The sequence below is a fragment of the Gopherus flavomarginatus genome, chromosome 5 (assembly GCF_025201925.1).
Source record: "Gopherus flavomarginatus isolate rGopFla2 chromosome 5, rGopFla2.mat.asm, whole genome shotgun sequence".
Taxonomy (NCBI): domain Eukaryota; kingdom Metazoa; phylum Chordata; order Testudines; family Testudinidae; genus Gopherus; species Gopherus flavomarginatus.
In genome coordinates, this window is record NC_066621.1 from 36,030,127 (window position 1) to 36,051,097 (window position 20,971).

A 20,971-nucleotide genomic window follows, 5' to 3' on the forward strand; every position below is an offset into this window, starting at 1 on the left:
CTGTGCCCTCCCCTTCCTGCAGGGGTGACATGGGGACCCAGGCCTCCCACTCCTTGGGTTTTCTTCCAGCCCAGGAACCCTGAAGTAAGCAGCTCCATCCATCCCACTCAATGCTACCTCCCATGGCCACTTCCTACCTTCAGGCTGATGCCAAGTCTGCTCAGGTTGCCTGGCCACACAGCCCCTAGCAGGCTGGGCCTGTTCCAGCTCCTTGGGAGACCCCTTGCTCAGATGCTGTTCTGGCCAGAGTCTCTCTGCCCCTGGGAGCTCAGCTGCTCCCTCTCTCTAGGAGGCTTCTCTTTCCAGGAGCAGCCTATGAGCTCAGCTGTTGCTAGTCAGCAACTTCCTCACAGCGCTTATGCTCATTAAGCCCTTTGAGGCTGCTCCAGTGTGCTACACTATAGCTATCCCGGTCAGTCTCTGCAGGAAGATAAGCCTCAGGGTGTGTCTGGTTTAGTTTTCAGAAAGTAAAGGGACTTTTCCATCTCAAACTCTACGGTTCTGGGCTTTGGCAAACCCCGATTCATCTTTGAGAGAGGAAATACGCTAATGGTGAAATCTAGAGCGCACGGAGGCTGCTGAAGACACTCCCATTGGGGTCTGGCTCAGTGTGCAGTGAGCATCCTGTACTGGTGGCGATAATGGATTGTGTGTTGGCCTTTTAGAGCTTAGAAGCAATTGAAAGGTTGTGGGTTTGACACACACTGCTGATTCTCACCCCCTGAGAGAGCAGTTTCTGTGTGAGTGCAGATAAATGAGTTCCTCTGCCACAAGATATTCTAGCCTGTGTTATGCATGTGACCAGCTGATCATAATGATCCCTTCTAGCTTCTAAATCTATTATTCTTACTATTTGTATTTATGGCAGTGCCCAGAGGTTCTGGCTGAGATCAGGGTGCCATTGTGTAGGGCGCTGCACAGACAGTCATGGAGATGTTCTGTTCTGCTAGACTCTGCATGGACACAGTAAACGAGATTGGGGCCCACTGTCCCAGGCACAGAGGAAGGGGCCATCTCTGTGTGAAATGCTTGCAGTCTAAATAGATTAAACAAACCGAAGCTGCATCGTTATCCTGATTTTGGAAGTGAAGTCCGAAGAAGTGAAATGACTTGAGTAATGTCACACAGTGAATCTGCGGCAGAGCAGGGAATTGACCTTGGGCCTCCTGCATCCCAGCACTGATCCTTAACCAAATTCTTTAGGGGATAGGATTGTGTTAGCCTTGGGGAAAATGAGGCACATCTTGGCATTGCTTCGGCCAAGACTGAGCTGAAAAAGGGGAAATTGAGGCACAATTCTGCATTGCTTTGGCCAAGACCCTAGCCGAAAATGGGGAAACCGAGACAGTTGAGGAATACTCCACAATATGTGATTACAATGCAAGATTGGAAAAAGCCCCTGATATGTGTGCAGTAGCCAGGAGGCAGCTCTGTATGATAGAGGCCCCTTTTCAGAGGGTGGCCAAAGATACTGGGGGACAGCTCAGTCAAGGGGCTCAACAGCAGTGATGGATGAATTAGGTTCAAGACCAGCTCTTTCTCATTGTGGTGAAATATTTGCTGTCAGTTTGCATCCAAACTTCAGCACAATAGAATAAATAGAAACAAACCTGTTTCCCACCAGATTCTCCACATACTGGGGTGGTTCTAGGATGGAGGTATTCCCACACGCTTGTTGTTTGTCTCCTGCTTCTAGGAAGCAAAGCCAGATTCCTGGGAAGGCAGAGATGGGATTTTTTTCATAGGGGGATGGAATGTTTTTCGGTCTCAATTTTCTATATCCCTGTAACCCTGCAGCACCCCCTTCTGGATGTGGGGAGAAGTCCACATGGCTCCCCTTTTTTGATGTGCAGTAGAAGGAGACATTTTGTTCCCATGAATAATGCAACTAGGAGAGGTGGGAGGCAGAGATGAATGTGTCTGGGAATGCAGAGACAGTGATCATGGCAAGTGCTATGGCTATAAAACTCATGCATATGGTACTACGGTGCCTTTCTCCTCCTGGGCGTGTTGGATCCAATGTGTACCCATGGGGTGGAATTGTCTGGCTCAGGGGAGCAGGTAATGGGACCTTTCTCCTCCAGGTACCACCCCAGCTCCCGTCCAGCCCCAGGAAGAAAAAGCAATGATGGTGGTGAATTCACCAGCCTCCAGGTTACCGCTGGTCTGGTCTCTGTCTCTCTCCAGTGGCTACTCTGCAATGAGGTTTATGTGTCCAACAGTGTCTCCAGCAGGGGCAGCGCTGAGGGACAGGACTTGCTGGAGCTATAGTCCCCCCTTTTCTGTCTAGGCCACCTCAACCCCACATTAGGAAGAGGCTGGGGCTGCCCCTGGTCTCCAGCTGGCACACCACCTGTAAAGCATTGAGCAAGGGCCATTCAATGCCACCTGCAGCTTTTCTGCCTCTCGCGGGGCTGGTTAAAGCTAAACCCCAGGGCTGGGTGTGGAACAGCTGAGCCCAAAGTGGGGCGCATTCCCCGCTCTCAGCCCCAGCTGCACCTGCTCCTGGCAAGGGGCAAAATCCTGCGTCTAAAGGGGGCTCCACTGCTCAGGCTCAGGGCTGTGCAGGAAGCCAGGCTATGCCCCAGGTGTCAGAGCCATGCTGAGCAATCAATCCCCCGTGAAGGCAGGGGCAGCCACTGGAGCTGGCCCACTGGTGGCAGCAGGGGGCACTCAGGATCAAGGCCATGATTTTTTTGGGGGTGTGTGTTAACGATCCTGGTTATTGCCCTGGCCCCTCATGAGAAGAAGAAAACAATGAACTGGATCCCATGTCCATGTGTCGGGGGGTGGGGGGTTGGGTAAGTTCTGCTTGTGGCAGACCCATCCCATGCTATCCTGAGCCTCTTCTGCTTCCCCTCAGCAGGTTGGAACCGGCCTCTATGATCGCCCAGCTCTAAGCCAGGCCATGGCATGCCTGATGGGACTCACCACACCTCCCACCCCCATCTTTAGCCCTGTTTCCCCAACCCATCACTTCCCTGGCTCCAGCCCCCATCCCGCTTCATTGGTTCCTGCCCACCTTCCTCCCCCACAGCCGCCCTGAGACAGATCCTGCCTTTTCACTCTCCCATCCTGCACCTGTTCTCACTCCTGCATTGCTTCTGAGACTGCAGTCGACTCAGGTCGCACCTCCCCCACACCACCTGAGGGGGTCACTGAGTACACAGGAGAGACAGGTGCCCTGCTCTGTGTGCTGGTGCCTGGCACCACAGCAGACAGGAACAACAACAATTGCAGTGAAAATTGGCCAATGGAAGCTGCTGGGGGTGGTGCCTGAAGCAACATCAACACACACCCCTGTGCCTCTCCTCTCCCAGGTTCTGGACGCTTCCTGGAGCAGCACGGGGACAGGGTAGGCAGGCAGGGAGCCTGCCCTGCCCCCAGTGCATGTCGGGCGGAGCCGCTCTAGGTCAACGCTGAGGGAAGGCAGGGGGGCCGCGAGGAGCTTGAGGGCTGCAGAAAATAACCTCGCGGGACACAAGTGGCCCACGGACCAGGTGTTTGAGACCTCTGCTCTAGTCCATTCTAGGAGCTGGGAGGGGATGGAACATGCTCAGTGTGGACAGAATCATCAGGGAATTAAAAAGGCTCTACTGAACATGTGCTTATAACTTGGCCAGATTTGGGTGGATTTCAAGGGGGACAGCAAAAGGCACATCCCTTCCTCCAAGCCACCCTACTGCTTGGGGGCACTAAAGCATGCAAAGAAACAGCTGTAGAAATTAGCCTGGCAAAACAATGGCTTTTGCCCTAGACTTGTTCTTGGGAAAAGGCTGAATGGCTGAAAAATTCCCCAAAACTGTCTGCCTGAAGCAGACGCCAGACCTGCCGTTTCAGCCTGAATGGTTAAAATTTTTCAAAGTTATAAGAAAGAAAAAACAAAGAGTCTTGCACTGGGAAGTGTCGGGGAACCTGGATAATAGGTGGTCCTACCAGATGGTGCAGTCAACACCCAGCCCAGCCCCTCCATCACAACACAAGGGTGATGTCCGCGTGGTAACCCCCATCCTGTCCCTCATGGCACACACCATCATATCCATTCAGTCTGTTTATTCCCTCTTAGCCCATGGCCCACCTGGCCCCAGGCTCAATCTCTCTGCAGGCCGGGGATGGAGAACGTGTGCTTCTCCATCTTGACAAAGGCCACCTTCTTCTTATAGTAGGCAGCCTCGTTGATGAAGGCTGGGTAGATGGTGGCGGTGCCCTCATACAGGATCTCCTCCCCGGTGAAGGTCTGGAAGATTGGGTCCCTGGGGTTCAAGGGGAGGAAATCCTTATCCTAAGGGTGGAACAGCTTGGTGATAGGCTGGGGCTGGAGTAGCTGGGAGCTCCCCCCACAGCCAGCGCTCTTGCCTTGCTCCCTACAGCACCCCCTGCTGGTTGAGGCCAGGATCCTCACTGGTCTGGAATTACCTTCTGGTAACCAAACATTTTATTAGACATGTGGCAAGACCCATGCAGGTCACAGTGCCTTGTGAACTAAGCCCACCTCAACTTATCTCCTGGCTGTCCAGTCACCCAGCCTGGTGCTGTATTGCTACAGTCTCCAGCTCCCTTGAGCCCGAGGGCTGCATAACCAAGATCATGGAATCAACTCCACTCACCCTGTGCCCCAGAGTAAACCCAGCTTTACCCTGCTGAGCTCGGGGGCTAACTCTGGCACTGCCTTGCCATGGCAGACTCTTTGCGGTCCAGGCCTCGGTTGCTGAAAGGCCCCTTTGTGCTGCTCTGTAGAAGAAACAGGAGCAGAGGTATCCCGGCTGCTCTAGAGTTGGTGTAAGAGCCCTGCTCCCAGCCCCCACTATGTGATAGACTGGGATGGGGGGGAGGAGTGCATTATGCTCTGGCTATTCTCTGCTGCCGGGAGCCATGGAGAGCAGAGGGTAGCTCACAGCAGCCCTTGGGCTGCTTTAACCCACACTAGGTGCCAAGCGCACAGCCCAGAATGCAGGGCACAGAGGTGGTTTAAAGCCATGCCCCCTTGTTCTGCTCTGAGCTCAGAGAAGGGCTGAGGGGGAATCTGGGCCAGTGAATCAGTCCTTGTTGTTGCCAGGCTGGCTTTGTGGGCATGCTGGAGCTACAGCTCTGATCTCTGTCCCCGAGAAAGACCAACAATGCAGGGGTTGGGACCACCCTATTCCCAGCCCACACCCACCTGCAGTTTGGAATGCACCATGGCCGAGATCTTGCCTTTGGGGTAGCGGGGATAGTCCATGCGCCCGGTGATCTTTTACGCTTCGATCTCAAAGGCAGGGAACACTGTCCCTATGGGGCAAACGGGGCTCAGAATGGTGGGGGGGGGGTGGGGTAGGAAGGCTGCCCTTCCCTCTACCCACCTCCTCACCCTGCCCTAGTTAATCACAGGCTCCCAGTGCTGTGGCTGGAGAGGAAGGTGACCCCGTCAAACACTGATATGGGAGGAGGGCATGATGCAGAGCAATGCATGATGAGATAGCTCAATTCATCTCCAGGGTGATGCCTGATGGGATAGCCGCAGGTCTGTCTCAGCACCTCTCGTGGAGCCTGGGCCAACAGGGAGCAGACCCTCTGTGGGATGTCAGACACAGGACATCCCTCTCACGACTGGCGTGTGGTGCCTCTTCCGTAGGGGTGACAGCAGCTTTATCGCTACCACATCCCCAGCTGGACTGGCGCAGCGGCCTTAGAGCAGAGCAAAAGCTTACTAGCATATGTGGTGCAGCAGGTGGCCAAGTAGCATCTATACTGGTCAATCCAAGCCACGTGGCTACCAAATCCACTGGTGGTGTACATGGCAGTACAGCAAATGCAATGGATGATCCCAGTCTGCTGGCAGACCAGGAGGACACACACAGATGGAGTCCCCACCCTAGCTTGGCATCACTGGGTAAAAGGAGCCCTGAGATGGGGCCGTGAAGCTGCATCAACTGTGACTGTAGGTGGTGACTAGTGGCCTGTGGGATGCAGGGGGCAGAACGTAGCCCCCAAGGAGGGGAGTGGAATCGGACTGTGGGGAGCTGTTGTGATGCAGGCCCGTTCTGCATGGTGCTCTGCTCTTGCTGGGGTGCCTGGGCCTTAGCTACAGCTTGCTGGGCCTGCTCCACCTGTGCTAACAGAGCAGGGGGCAGGTTTCAGAGGGGCAGCTGTGTTAGTCTGTCTCAGCAAAAACAACGAGGAGTCCTTGTGGCACCTAAGAGACTAACAAATTTATTTGGGTATAAGCTTTTGTGGGCTAAAACCCACTTCATCAGATGCATGAAGTGAAAAACACAGTAAGCAGAATATATATTATAGCACATGAAAAGATGGGAGTTGCCTTACCAAGGAGGAGGCAGGGTCGGGGGGGAGTCAGTGCTAAGAAGCCAATTCAATTAAGGTGGAAGTGGCCTATTCTCAATAGTTGACAAGAAGGGGTGAATCCCAAGGGGGAGAAAGGAATTACTTTTGTAGTGCTAACGAGGCCAATGCAATCAAGATGGCCCATTTCAAACAGTTGACAAGAAGGGGTGAGTATCAGCAGAGGAAAAATTACTCTTAGTAGCAACCCCTCCCCTCCCAGAGTGGGGAGGTTAGCTCAAGCAGTTGATGTTTATGTTTTTATCTCCCAAGGTCACGGGTTCAATCACTCCTGCCAATGGCCTGTGTGGGAAAGAGGGGCTGTTGTCCTGCATACTCAAAGCAAAGGTGGCTCTGAGTCCCTAGCAGGAGGTGCTGGCGGGCGGCCAGGCCCACACACTGGACACCCTGCTGGGACAACTTGGGGGAAGCTCTGTGTGGCGGGGGTGGAAGGTCAGAATTAAAGAACCACATGCCCAAGGGGTCAGAATTAAAGCCATCGGGGGTGGCCCTCTTTGGTGTGTCCTGCCTCCATGGAGTGGTAGTGGGGAACAGTACCTGCCCCCTGGTGGGTGTGGGAAGGTGGGGATCCCCAGGACAGCCCCGTGGCCTTAATTCTGACCCTTTGGGTGCGTGGTTCTGATGCAGCCCCCTCCCCCAACATACACTTGGGCTGCAGCTTCTGTCGTAGTCATGTGTGCTAAGAGGAGCCTGGGCCTGCTTTCAGCAGGTCAGAACGATCAGGCTGCAGGGGCCCAGGGGGACAGAGTTAGGGGGGCACCTGTACCCTCAGCGCTGAGTATCTGGCTGTAGTGTGCAGAATAGCGACTGTATTTGAACACAGTGACCTTGGAGCCACACCTAAAGGCAAGATTACTAAGCACAAATAGGCCCGAAAGGGCAGGGCCAGCTCCAGGCACCAGCCCAGCAATCAGGTGCTTGGGGCAGCCAATGGTGAGGGGCGGCACATCCGGCTCTTTGGCGGCAATTTGGCGGCCAGTCCGTCGGTCCCTCTCGGAGCCAAGGACCAGCCTCCAAATTGCTGCTGAATACCGAAGCGGTGGTGGTTGAGCGGATCACGATCATGGCTTTTTTTTTTTTTTTGCTGCGTGGGGCAGCAAAAACCCTGGAGCCGGCCCTGACAAAGGGGCAAAGTCCCCTTCACTGCAGTGTCTCCTGGCACCTGTGGGTTGGCAGCTGCAGCCACATCAGTGTTTACATTGCCTTGCCTAGGGCCTGGTGTTCCCGAGCCATTGACCTCCATGGAGCTGGGCCTGCTTTGCATCTGCTGAGGATCTTTGTCCCTTCTGGAGTTAGTCTAGGCTGGGGAAAGGGGGCAAACTGGGCCTTGGAACTGGTGTGACTTCTCCTGGTAGCTTGCAGGAGCTGGTTGCACCTGACCAAGCTCCACCTTGCACCCATTTACACAAGTCTTTGCACTAGTGAACCTACAATCGTGCACAGACCCCCCCCCAGGGTCTTGCTGGCAAGACTAGGCTGAGAAGGACTTGCTGGACATGTCCCTGGGGCTCCTCTCTTGCTCCTCAGTGAGGGCCATGGCAAGGGAAGAAATCATGTGGTGGCCGCAGCTTGTGCAGATGTTGGAGCCAAAGAAGATGTAGATGAGAGGGTTGATGCTGCTGTTGAGGTTGATCAGGTAGCCAAAGTAGACCATGAAGGAGGAGATGTGATTGTTGAACTCCTTGTGCTCCCAGGAGACCAGGAAGAGCAGCTGGACGATCTGGAAGGGGAGGTTGAGCAGCACATAGGCTGACAGGGTGGCAGCCACGATGTGGTAGAACTTGCTGGGGGGCTGGGTGTGGTGCTAGAAGGTGCGGGACAAGGTGGCGACATGGGTGGTCACCATGATGACGAAGGGGAAGAGTCCCTCCAGCAGTACCTCTAGCAGGTGCAGGGGCCACTTGTATTTGCCCCGATCGCTGGAGCAGACGAGCATCCTGTCTGGATACAGGACGATGTCGGCGAAGACGAAGTCCTTGATGGTAAGCAGGGTGGCCACCAGCCAGGCGCCCAGGCAGAGGTAGCAGGAGAGCCGCAGGGGGCGGTGGCAGCGGTACCAGAGGGGCAGCAGCACCAGCAGGCAGCGGTCCACACTGAGGGCAGCCAGCAGGAAGAGGCTGCAGTGGTAGCTCAAGTCGTAGAGGAAGTACGCAGGTGGCACATGGGGGTGCCCAGCACCCAGTTGTCGTCCAGCAAGATCTCCATGATCTGCATGACCGTGATGGAGAGGAAGAGGAAGTCAGAGATGGCCAGGCTTAGGATGAAGATGGACAGGCTCCGGCGCCGCAGCCGCCACCCTGTTAGCCAGATGATGAAGGTGTTGGCTGGCAGTCTGATACCCAGCGTGGCAATCAGGAAGGCTGCGCACCATGATGCCGGTATAAAGGTTTCCGTAGTAAAGGGTTGTGTCCAGTTGGAATGTGAGGTGTTAAATGGCTCCATCCACCTCCCCCAGCAGTCTCAGAGAGGGCTGCACCAGTTGGGCCAACCTGCCAATGGAAAGGACATGGAAGGAATCAGGACTGGGCTTCTCTCCCAACTGTTGCCCCTAGGACATGGGCACTGCCAGCTTCATCTCCTGCAGGGGAAGCGTGGGCCAGTGGCTAGAGAATGAGGTGTAGACCTAGTTCTGCCACTAGCCTGGGCCACCTTAAGCAAGTAACTTCCCCCTGGTGCCTCAGTTTCCCTTCCTCACGCTGAGTCTATATACCTTGACAGCTCTTTGCAGGAGGCTTGTCTATTGCAGGCTCTCCAAGTGCTAGGAACAGTGATCACACCCTTGTCTCCAGGGGGACTTTTCTCCAACTCTCTATCAAGGAGAGGCTGGCACATGTCCTGAGAAGGGAGGTGTTGGGGGAGGTCAGGACCACTGGGTCCTATTCCCGGCTGCTTCGATGCAGCCAGCTGCTCCTGTCAAGGATCTTGTGTAGCTTTGGCACCACAGGGGTTTCTGTCCAACAGCATCATCCTTTTTGCTCTGATGCCAGTGGGATTAGCCAGTTTGCCAGCCCCTTTGGGACCCCTACAGGGTGGCAGTCAGGAGTAGGTATGAACGTTTACCTTGTCAATGGCATTGTGCTAGCACCCCAGCTGAGATCTCAACCGACTGAACCAGGGACTGTTCAGAGGGACAGTCCCTGCCCTTAAAAACTCTCAATTTAAACAACAACCCATAGAGAGTTAGAGAGGGGAAACTGAAGCACAGAGCAGTGGGAAATGAGTTACTTGAGATCACCCACTGATTTGGGGGCAGAGATGGGTCCCTGAATCCTGATTCACTGGGCCGCGTTGCCACCCCACAGCCCCCTCATTATGGTACTGAAATAGCCATGTTGTCTCAAAATCCTTCCTGGCCAGCAGAGGTCACGCCATCCTAGGGACATGGACCTGTCTGGAGGGATCCAGCCATTGCTTATTTTGGCTGGGAGCAGATGTGAAAAGATTCCAGCTGTAGCACAGCTGCCTGACTGCACAGCCATACAGATTGCTGCAAATGCATCACCCTAGTCTCCACTGGATATGTCCCTCCGGGGATCCCAGAGACATGCCCATACATATTGGCCATGCTCCCTGTCATGGTATAATTCACCACTCTGAACCTTAGCATCCAAAAGATGGGGTACCAGCATGAATTCCTCTAAGCTCAGTTACCAGCTTAGAACCTGAAGCGCTGCCACCAACTAGGAATTCCAGTGCCTGGTACGCTCTGGTCCCCCCAAAACCTTGCCCGGGGACCCCCAAGACCCAGACCCTCTGGATCTTAACACAAGGAAAGTAAACCCTTTCCTTCACCGTTGCCTCTCCCAGGCTTCCCCGCCCTGGGTTACCCTGGAAGATCACTATGATTCAAACTCCTTGAATCTTAAAACAGAGAGGAAAATCCACCTTCCTCCCTCCTTCTTTCTCCCCCTCCCAGATTCTCCCTGAGAGAGACAGTAATCCTAACACAGAGAGAAATTAACCTTTCTCTCCCGCTTCCCTCCTTTCTCCCCACCAATTCCCTGGTGGATCCAGACCTCGTCCCCTGGGGTCTCACCAGAATAAAAAAAAATCAGGTTCTTAAACAAGAAACTTTTAATTAAAGAAAGAAAAAACAGTAAAAATTATCTTTGTAAATTTAAAAAATGGAATAGGTACAGGGTCTTTCAGCTATAGACATTGGGAATACCCTCCCAGCCTAAGTATACAAGTACAAATTAAAATCCTTTCAGCAAAATATCAATTTAAACTCCTTCCAGCCAAATACACATTTGAACTCCTTCCAACCAAATACACATTTGCAAATAAAGAAAACAGCCATAAGCCTAACTCGCTTTATCTACCTAGTACTCACTAGTCTGAACTTATAAGAGCCTGTATCGGAGAGATTGGAGAGAAACCTGGTTGCACATCTGGTCCCTCTGAGCCCCCAGAGTGAACAACAACCAAAAACTAACTAACACACACACAAACTTCCCTCCCTCAAGATTTGAAAGTATCCTGTCCTCTGATTGGTCCTCTGGTCAGGTGACAGCCAGGCTCACTGTTCTTGTTAACCCTTTCCAGGCAAAAGAGATATGAAGCACTTTTGTTCTATTAACTCTTACTTATCTGTTTATGACACCCCCCCCCAAATCGCTGACAGTGTGGAACCACACTGGCAGTGATTTCTCCCTAGAACTATAGAATAAACAGATTAATAAACACATGCACCCTTACATATGCTACTAATTATGTACAACTACAAAATTCTTCACATTGCAAAGACAATTTTTAACCAGTTGATTCTGGGAAACTTTCACGGGATAGTGCATCAACTCCTTGATCTGTTGATGCTGCAGACATTCCAGGATTTTGGAGAGGTTCACCTCTTCCACGCCACCGTCACTTTTCCCTTCATCGTAGACACCGTCAGGCCACTCAGCATTACCTCCTCCCTGGGCTGTAAACTGACAAACCCGTAAGTTTCTAGAATAAAAGGGCTTGAGAGAATTAAGGCTTTAGGAAGGAATAGGGAAATGCTGTGAGGTAGTTAACAGCTCCCAGGTGCTCTTGGACCTTGAATGGCCCTTCCCATGACATTTCTATTTTATGGGAATGTTGCGCCTTCAAGACCACAATCTGGTCTCCTACCTTGACGGAACGCTCTGTGGTATGTCTATCATACCAGGCCTTTTGCTCTTTTTGAGCATCCTTTAGCTTTTCTTTAGCAAGGGCTAAAGAGTGTCGGAGGGTGTTTTGTAGGTTGCTTACAAAGTCCAGAATGTTAGTTCCTGGAGATGGTGTATACCCCTCCCATTGCTGCTTCACCAACTATAATGGCCCTTTAACCTCGTGGCCATACATAAGCACAAATGTGAGAACCCTAAAGTGGGATGTGGTACAGCCCTGTAAGCAAAGAGCAACTGCTGCAACACTAGGTCCCAGTCATTGGAGTGTTCATTCACCAATTTACGAATCATGGCCCCCAAAGTTCCATTAAACCTTTCTACCAGACCATTGGTTTGATGGTGGTACGGGGTGGCAACCAAGTGATTCAGCCCATGAGTTTCCCACAGTTCTTTCATGGTCCCTGCCAGGAAATTTGTCCCTGAATCCGTAAAGATATCGGAGGGCCAACCTACCCTGGCAAAAATATCTATTAGGTCCTGGTACACAGTTTTAGCCCTAGTGTTGCCTAGAGCTACTGCTTCCGGCCATTGGGGAGCAAAGTCCACAAAAGTCAGTACTTACTGCTTTCCTCTGGGGTCTTTTTTGGGAAAGGACCCAGAATATCCACAGTTACTCGCTGAAATGGGACCTCAATTATGGGGAGTGGCTGGAGAGGGGCCTTGACCTGGTCTTGGGGCTTTCCCACTTTTTGGCACACCTCACAAGACCGGACATACTTGGCAACATCCTTGCCCATCCCTTCCCAGTGGAAGGACTTCCTCAACCGGTCTTTGGTTCTGTTCACCCCAGGATGGCCACTGGGATGATAATGGGCTAAGCTTAAGAGCTTTCCCCGATACCTAGTTGGAACCACCAACTGTTTTTGTGGATGCCAGTCTTTCCGGTGTCCACCAGAAAGAGTCTCCTTATATAAAAGCCCTTGTTCTATAACAAACCAGGATCGGTTAGAAGAGCTGAGAGGCGGTGGAGTGCTCCGTGCCACCGCCCAAGCTTTCTGAAGGCTGTCATCTGCTTCCTGCTCTGTCATAACCTTAGTCCCAGATTTGGACCTTAGCGTCCAAAATATGGGGGTTAGCATGAAAACCTCCAAGCTTAGTTACCAGCTTGGACCTGGTACCTGCTGCCACCACCCAAAAAATTAGAGTGTTTTGGGGCACTCTGGTCCCTCTGAAAAACCTTCCCTGGGGACCCCAAGACCCAAATCCCTTGAGTCTCACAACAAAGGGAAATAATCCTTTTTCCCTTCCCCCCTCCAGGTGCTCCTGGAGAGATACACAGACACAAGCTCTGTGAAACTACACAGAGAGACTCCCCCTCTCTGTTCCCAATCCTGAAAACAAAAAGTACTTTCCTATTCCCCCAGAGGGAATGCAAAGTCAGGCTAGCAATCCAACACACAGATCTCCCCTTGATTTCTTCCTCCCACCAATTCCCTGGTGAGTACAGACTCAATTTCCCTGAAGTAAAGAAAAACTTCAACAGGTCTTAAAAGAAAGCTTTATATAAAAAGAAAGAAAATTACATACAAATGTTCTCTCTGTATTAAGATGATACAACACAGGGTCAATTGCTTAAAAGAATATTGAATAAACAGCCTTATTCAAAAAGAATACAAATCAAAGCACTCCAGCACTTATATTCATGCAAATACCAAAGAAAAGAAAACCATAGAACTTACTATCTGATCTCTTTGTCCTTACACTTAGAAACAGAAGACTAGAAAGTAGAAAGTACTTCTCCAAAGCTCAGAGAAAGCAGGCAGGCAGACAAAAGACTCAGAGACACAATTCCCTCCACCCAAAGTTGAAAAAATCCGGTTTCCTGATTGGTCCTCTGGTCAGGTGCTTCAGGTGAAAGAGACATTAACCCTTAGCTATCTGTTTATGACACGCCCCCCAAATTGCAGACAGTGGGGAAGCTCACTGGCGGCGATTTCCTTCTAGAACTTGAAAATAAACAGATTAATACAACACATACACCTTTACATATACTCCTAAGTATATAACTAACAGACTTGTACATTTTAAGAACACTTTTTAACTACTGAATTATGGGAAACTCTCACGGGAGAGTGCATCAGCTACTTTGTTAGAAGCTCCTGTGATGTGTTGAATTTTAAAATCAAAATCTTGGAGAGCTAAACTCCAACAAAGAAGTTTCTTGTTGTTCCCCTTGGCAGTATGAAGCCACTTTAGTGCAGCATGGTCAGTTTGTAGTTGGAACCGCCGTCCCCAAACATATGGGCGTAGCTTTTCCAGGGCGTACTTAATGGCATAGCATTCCTTTTCACTGACTGACCAGTGACTTTCCCTCTCAGACAGTTTCTTGCTGAGAAACACGACAGGATGGAAGTTGTGATTTGTTGCTTCCTGCATGAGCACTGCTCCTATACCACGCTCAGATGCATCCGTGGTTACTAGGAATGGCTTGTCAAAGTCCGGGGCCCTGAGCACAGGGTCAGACATGAGCATCGCCTTAAGCTGGGTAAAGGCCTTTTGACACTCATCAGTCCACTTAACGGCATTTGGCTGGGTCTTTTTGGTCAGGTCAGTCAATGGGGCAGCGATTTGGCTGTAGTGTGGTACAAATCGCCTGTAGTATCTGGCCAAGCCTAAGAAGGATTGGACCTGCTTCTTTGACTTTGGGACAGGCCACTTTTGGATAGCATCCACCTTGGCCTGTAGGGGGTTTATGGTTCCTCGACCCACCTGGTGCCCCAGGTAAGTCACTCTGTTTTGGCCTATTTGACACTTTTTGGCCTTAACAGTTAGTCCTGCCTGCCTGATGCGCTCAAAGACCTTTTCCAGGTGTAGTAGGTGTTCGGGCCAGGAGTCTGAAAAAATGGCCACATCATCGAGGTAGGCAACTGCAAATTTTCCCAGTCCAGCTAGTAGACCATCTACCAGCCTCTGGAAGGTGGCGGGTGCATTTCGAAGGCCGAAAGGAAGGACATTGAATTCATACACCCCCGCATGGGTGACGAATGCTGACCTGTTCTTGGCAGGTTCATCTAGCGGTACTTGCCAGTACCCCTTGGTTAAGTCTATTGTAGAGATGAACTGGGCACGTCCCAACTTCTCCAATAGCTCATCGGTACGTGGCATTGGATAGTTGTCCGGACGAGTTACAGCATTTAGCTTACGGTAGTCCACGCAAAAGCGTATTTCCCCATCTGGTTTGGGTACCAGAACCACTGGAGATGCCCATGCACTGGTAGATGAGCGGATTATACCCATCTGTAGCATGTTCTGGATCTCCCGTTCTATAGCAGCATGGGCATGAGGAGACACTCGGTAGGGTGGGGTTCTGATTGGGTGAGCATTACCTGTATCAATGGAGTGGTATGCCCGTTCAGTCCGTCCTGGGGTGGCTGAGAACAATGGGGCGAAGCTAGTGCACAGCTCCTTGATTTGTTGCCGCTGCAGATGTTCCAGGGTGGTTGAGAGGTTCACCTCTTCCACGCCACCGTCTTTTTTCCCGTCGTAGTAGACACCGTTAGGCCACTCAGCATCATCTCCCTGGACTGTAAACTGACAAACCTGTAAGTCTCTGGAATAGAAAGGCTTGAGAGAATTAACATGGTACACTTTAGGCTTTAGTGAGGAATTGGGAAATGCTATGAGGTAGTTTACAGCTCCCAGGCGCTCTTGGACCGTGAATGGCCCTTCCCATGATGCTTCCATCTTATGGGCCTGTTGCGCCTTCAAGACCATAACCTGGTCTCCTACCTTGAAGGACCGATCTCTGGCATGTCTGTCATACCAGGCCTTTTGCTCTTCTTGAGCATCCTTTAGGTTCTCTTTAGCAAGGGCTAAAGAGTGTCGGAGGGTGCTTTGTAGGTTGCTTACAAAGTCCAGAATGTTAGTTCCTGGAGAAGGCGTAAACCCCTCCCATTGCTGCTTCACCAACTGTAATGGCCCCTTAACCTCGTGACCATACACAAGTTCAAATGGTGAAAACCCTAAACTGGGATGTGGTACAGCCCTGTAGGCAAACAGCAACTGCTGCAACACTAGGTCCCAATTATTGGAGAATTCGTTGATGAATTTTCGTATCATGGCCCCCAAAGTTCCATTGAACCTTTCCACCAGGCCATTGGTTTGATGGTGGTACGGGGTGGCAACCAAGTGATTCACTCCATGAGTCTCCCACAGTTTTTCCATGGTCCCTGCCAGGAAATTAGACCCTGAATCTGTAAGGATCTCAGAGGGCCAACCTACCCTGGCAAAGATGTTTGTTAAGGCCAGGCACACAGTGTTAGCCCTGGTGTTGCCTAGAGCGACTGCTTCTGGCCATCGGGTAGCAAAGTCCACTAAAGTCAGTACGTACTGCTTTCCTCTGGGCGTCTTTTTTGGGAAAGGGCCCAGAATATCCACAGCTACTTTCTGAAATGGGACCTCAATTATGGGGAGTGGCTGGAGAGGGGCCTTGACCTGGTCTTGAGGCTTTCCCACTCTTTGGCATACCTCACAAGACCGGACATACTTGGCAACGTCCTTGCCCATCCCCTCCCAGTGGAAGGACTTCCCCAACTGGTCTTTGGTTCTGTTCACCCCAGGAGGGCCACTGGGATGATCATGGGCTAAGCTTAAGAGCTTCCCCCGGTACTTAGTTGGAACCACCAACTGTTTTTGCGGCTGCCATTCTTCCCGGTGTCCACCAGAAAGAATTTCCTTGTACAAAAGTCCTTGGTCTATAACAAACCGGGATCGATTAGAAGAGCTGAGAGGCGGTGGGGTGCTCCGTGCCGCCGCCCAAGCTTTCTGAAGGCTGTCATCCGCTTCCTGCTCAGTCTGGAACTGTTCCCTTGAGGCTGGGGTCACCAGTTCTTCCTCAGACTGTGGACTTGGGCTTGGTCCCTCTGGAAGCGATGTAGGTGATGGGGTTGTTTCCATTGCTGGTGAACCGCTCTCTGCTGGTGCACCTGAGGGTATTTCAGGCTCTGGCTGAGCCTTTTGGGTATGGCTGTCTGTTGCTTCTGCCAGTTTTGGCTCGCTGGCGCCCTCTGGCGTTGAGTTTGAAGATGGGGTTGCAATGGCTGGTGCTGGTTGCTGTTCCAGTTCCGGGCCTGGGACTGGAGGTGCTGTGGCTGTTTCAGTGGTAGGCATGGAATCCGGGTCCACTACCTCTGTCTGGGTCTCCGGTAACACAGACGGGGCCTCTGTGGACGGTTCAGGAACAGGAATGGGTCTGGAAGCTTGCCTGGTTTGGCTACGTGTAACCATTCCCACTCTCTTGGCCCGCCTCACCTGGTTGGCCAAGTCTTCCCCCAGTAGCATGGGGATAGGATAATTGTCATAGACTGCAAAAGTCCACATTCCTGACCAGCCTTTGTACTGGACAGGCAGTTGAGCTGTAGGCAAGTCTACAGCTTGTGACATGAAGGGGTAAATTGTAACTTTGGCCTTTGGGTTGATGAATTTGGGGTCAACGAAGGATTGGTGGATAGCTGACACTTGTGCCCCCGTGTCTCTCCACGCAGTAACCTTCTTTCCGCCCACTCTCAAATTTTCCCTTCGCTCCAAGGGTATTTGAGAGGCATCCGGGCCTGGGGATCTTTGGTGTGATGGTGGTGTAATGAATTGCACTCGCATGGTGTTCTTGGGACAGTTGGCCTTGATATGTCCCAGTTCATTACACTTAAAGCATCTTCCATCTGATGGGTCAGTGGGCCGAGGTGAGTTACTGGAGACTGGTGAGGTTGAAGGGTAGGGTATGTGTGGCTTTACTTGGGTGGTATGTGGGGTCTTTGGCTGTCCTCGGTTGTAGGGTTTATGGTCTGTGTGCCCCCTGGGGTAATCGTTCCCCTTGACAGTAGCTTTGTTGCTTTCTGCCAGTTCCATCCATTTGGCTCCAATCTCCCCCGCCTCAGCGATATCTTTGGGATTTCCATCTTGTATGTACCGTGTGATGTCTTCAGGAACACCATCCAAGAACTGCTCCATTTGTATGAGGAGGTTCAGTTCTTCCAAGGTTTGAATGTTGTTTCCTGTTATCCAGGCCTCATAGTTTTTTGCAATGTAGTAGGCGTGTTTGGCATTTCAGCTGCCACCTCTGCTAAAGGTCCACTGAGCTGTGACCTCAATTCTACCATGTACTGGTCTTCGGGGATGTTATACCCAAGACAGGCTCTTTCAAAATTTTCCAAGAAGGCCTCGGTGTCATCACCTGCCTTGTAGGTGGGAAATTTCCTGTGCTGTGGAGCAATATTTGGCGCCGGGTTGTTAGGGTTGGCTGGCACATGCAGCCCAGCTTTTGCCAACTCCAGTTCATGTTTTCTCTGTTTTTCCTTCTCTTCATTCTCTTTTTGTTGTTTTTTCCATTTCTTTTTGTTGTTTTTCCATTTCTCGGTGGTGGGCCGCCTCCTCTTCTTCTTGCTTCCTTTTGTGGGCCAACTCTTCTTCTGCTTGTTTCCTTCGGTAGGCTACCTCTTCTTCTTCTAGTTTTCTTTTGTGTGCTGCCTCTTGGGCTGCCTGTTCTCTTTGGAAGGCTGCCAGTTTCATGCTTTCTTCCTTTTCTTTCATCTCCATCTCTTTTTGTTTTATTTCCAGTTCCTGTTTGTGTTTTTCCATCTCTCGCCTGTGTTCAGCTTCTTTGATTTGTTCTTCGGCCTTAATTTTTGCCTTAGAAGTCATGGTTCCTGTTTTCTTGTGTTGGGGTGCCCTCCGGTGTTTATTTTCTGAACTGCAGGTTCTCTGTTGCCTCCTGGAGTCTGCCTAGCAACAGTGCCTTTTTTCCCTTTCTCTCTCTAGCTAATGTTCAATGAAGGGAAACCAGAAAAACCACTTTATTTGCATGCATATAAGTGCTGGTACTTGCCTCCTAATGGGAGGGCTATTTCATGACAAAAGACCCTCAACAGTCTCTTAATGGCTTCTCGCTTAACATGCAAGCCACAAACTGCCAGAGAGAGCAGAAAAAAAAATTCTCTCTGGTTCCCTTTTAAAACCAACTGTTTCTCTCTGCTAAAAAGCCCTTAGCAGAGAAAAGAAAAATATAATATTTCTACTGGCTTCTGGATTCTGTCTATATCCCACCACTGCTACACCATGTCATAACCTTAGTCCCAGATTTGGACCTTAGCGTCCAAAATATGGGGGTTAGCATGAAAACCTCCAAGCTTAGTTACCAGCTTGGACCTGGTACCTGCTGCCACCACCCAAAAAATTAGAGTGTTTTGGGGCACTCTGGTCCCTCTGAAAAACCTTCCCTGGGGATCCCAAGACCCAAATCCCTTGAGTCTCACAACAAAGGGAAATAATCCTTTTTCCCTTCCCCCCTCCAGGTGCTCCTGGAGAGATACACAGACACAAGCTCTGTGAAACTACACAGAGAGACTCCCCCTCTCTGTTCCCAATCCTGAAAACAAAAAGTACTTTCCTATTCCCCCAGAGGGAATGCAAAGTCAGGCTAGCAATCCAACACACAGATCTCCCCTTGATTTCTTCCTCCCACCAATTCCCTGGTGAGTACAGACTCAATTTCCCTGAAGTAAAGAAAAACTTCAACAGGTCTTAAAAGAAAGCTTTATATAAAAAGAAAGAAAATTACATACAAATGTTCTCTCTGTATTAAGATGATACAACACAGGGTCAATTGCTTAAAAGAATATTGAATAAACAGCCTTATTCAAAAAGAATACAAATCAAAGCACTCCAGCACTTATATTCATGCAAATACCAAAGAAAAGAAAACCATAGAACTTACTATCTGATCTCTTTGTCCTTACACTTAGAAACAGAAGACTAGAAAGTAGAAAGTACTTCTCCAAAGCTCAGAGAAAGCAGGCAGGCAGACAAAAGACTCAGAGACACAATTCCCTCCACCCAAAGTTGAAAAAATCCGGTTTCCTGATTGGTCCTCTGGTCAGGTGCTTCAGGTGAAAGAGACATTAACCCTTAGCTATCTGTTTATGACATGCTCAGTCTGGAACTGTTTCCTGGAGGCTGTAGACACCAGTTCTTCCTTAGACTGTGGACTTGGGCTTGGTCCTTTGGGAAGCGATGTAGGTGATGGGTTTGTTTTTGTGGCTGGTGAACCGCTCTCCGCTGGTGCACCAGGTGGTATTTCAGGCTCTGGCTGAGCCTTTTGGGTATGGTTGTCTGCTGCTTCTGCCAGTTCAGGCTCGCTGGCGCCCTCTGGCGTTGGGGTTGAAGATGTGTTTGCAAGTGCTGGCATCAGTGCTGGCAATGGTTCTGGTGCTGGTTGCGTTTCCAGGTCCGGATCTGGGACTGGAAGTACTGTGGCTGTTGCAATCGTAGGCAGGGGTTCCTGGTCCACTACCTCTGTCTGGGTCTCTGCTAACACAGACGGGGCCTCTGTAGACAGTTCAGGAACAGGGATGGGTCTGGAGGCTTGCCTGGCTTGGCTGCGTGTAACCATTCCCACCCTCTTGGCCCACTTTACCTGGTTGGCCAAGTCTTCCCCCAGTAGCATGGGGATGTGATAATTGTTATAGACTGCAAAAATCCACATTCCTGACCAGCCTTTGTACTGGACAGGCAGTTGAGCTGTAGGCAAGTTTACCACTTGTGACATGAAGGAGTAAATTGTCACTTGGGCCTCCCGGTTGATGAATTTGGGGTCCACTAAGGATTGGTGGATAGCTGACACTTGTGCCCCCGTGTCTCTCCACGCGACAACCTTCTTTTCACCCACTCTCAAAATTTCCCTTCGCTCCGAGGGTATTTGAGAGGCATCTGGGCCTGGGGATCTTTGGTGTGATGGTGGTGTAATGAACTGCACTCGGTTGGGGTTCTTGGGGCAGTTGGCCTTTATATGTCCCAGTTCATTACACTTAAAGCATCGCCCAGCTGACTGGTCACTGGGCCGAGGTGGGTGACTGGAGATTGGTGAGGTGAAAGAATAGGGAAAGAATAGGCTTTCCTGGGGTTGCAGGTGGGGTCCTGGGTTGCCCTCGGTTTTAGGGTTTATTGTCGGTGTGCCCCCTGTGGTATTTGCTCCCCTTGATAGTAGCTCATTTCTTTTCTGCCACTTCCACCCATCGGGCTCCAATCTCCCCAGCCTCAGTTACAGTTTTGGGCTTCCCATCTAGGATGTACCTTTCTATTTTTTCAGGAACACCCTCTAAGAACTGCTCCAATTGTATTAGGAGGTGCATGTTGTCCAGAGATTTAACATTGGCTCCTGATATCCAGGCATTATAATTCTTTCCAATGTGGTAGGCGTGTCGGGTGAATGACACATCTGGTTTCCACCTTAGGGCTCTGAACCTCCGACGGGCATGCTCAGGTGTTAGCCCCATTCTGATTCTGGCCTTGGTTTGAAAAAGTTTATAATCATTCATTTCTCCTTAGGCATTTCAGCCGCCACCTCTGCTAAGGGTCCACTGAGCAGTGGCCTCAGCTCTATCATGTACTGGTCTTCAGAGATGCTGTACCCATGGCAAGTCCTTTCAAAATTTTCTAGGAAGGCCTCAGTGTCATCACTTGCCTTGTAGGTGGGAAATTTCTTGGGATGT

General features: G+C 50.9%; 1 protein-coding gene and 1 pseudogene across 1 annotated transcript in view; both read right to left on the bottom strand.

Annotated features, from left to right (window-relative positions):
- GPR152 (G protein-coupled receptor 152) overlaps nt 1-20,971 on the bottom strand; it is a 118,921-nt gene that overhangs the window by 46,514 nt on the left and 51,436 nt on the right. The gene's annotated exons all lie outside the window — the stretch shown is intronic.
- Nucleotides 6,174-20,971, bottom strand: part of LOC127052552 (probable G-protein coupled receptor 152) — a 34,971-nt pseudogene continuing 20,173 nt past the window's right edge.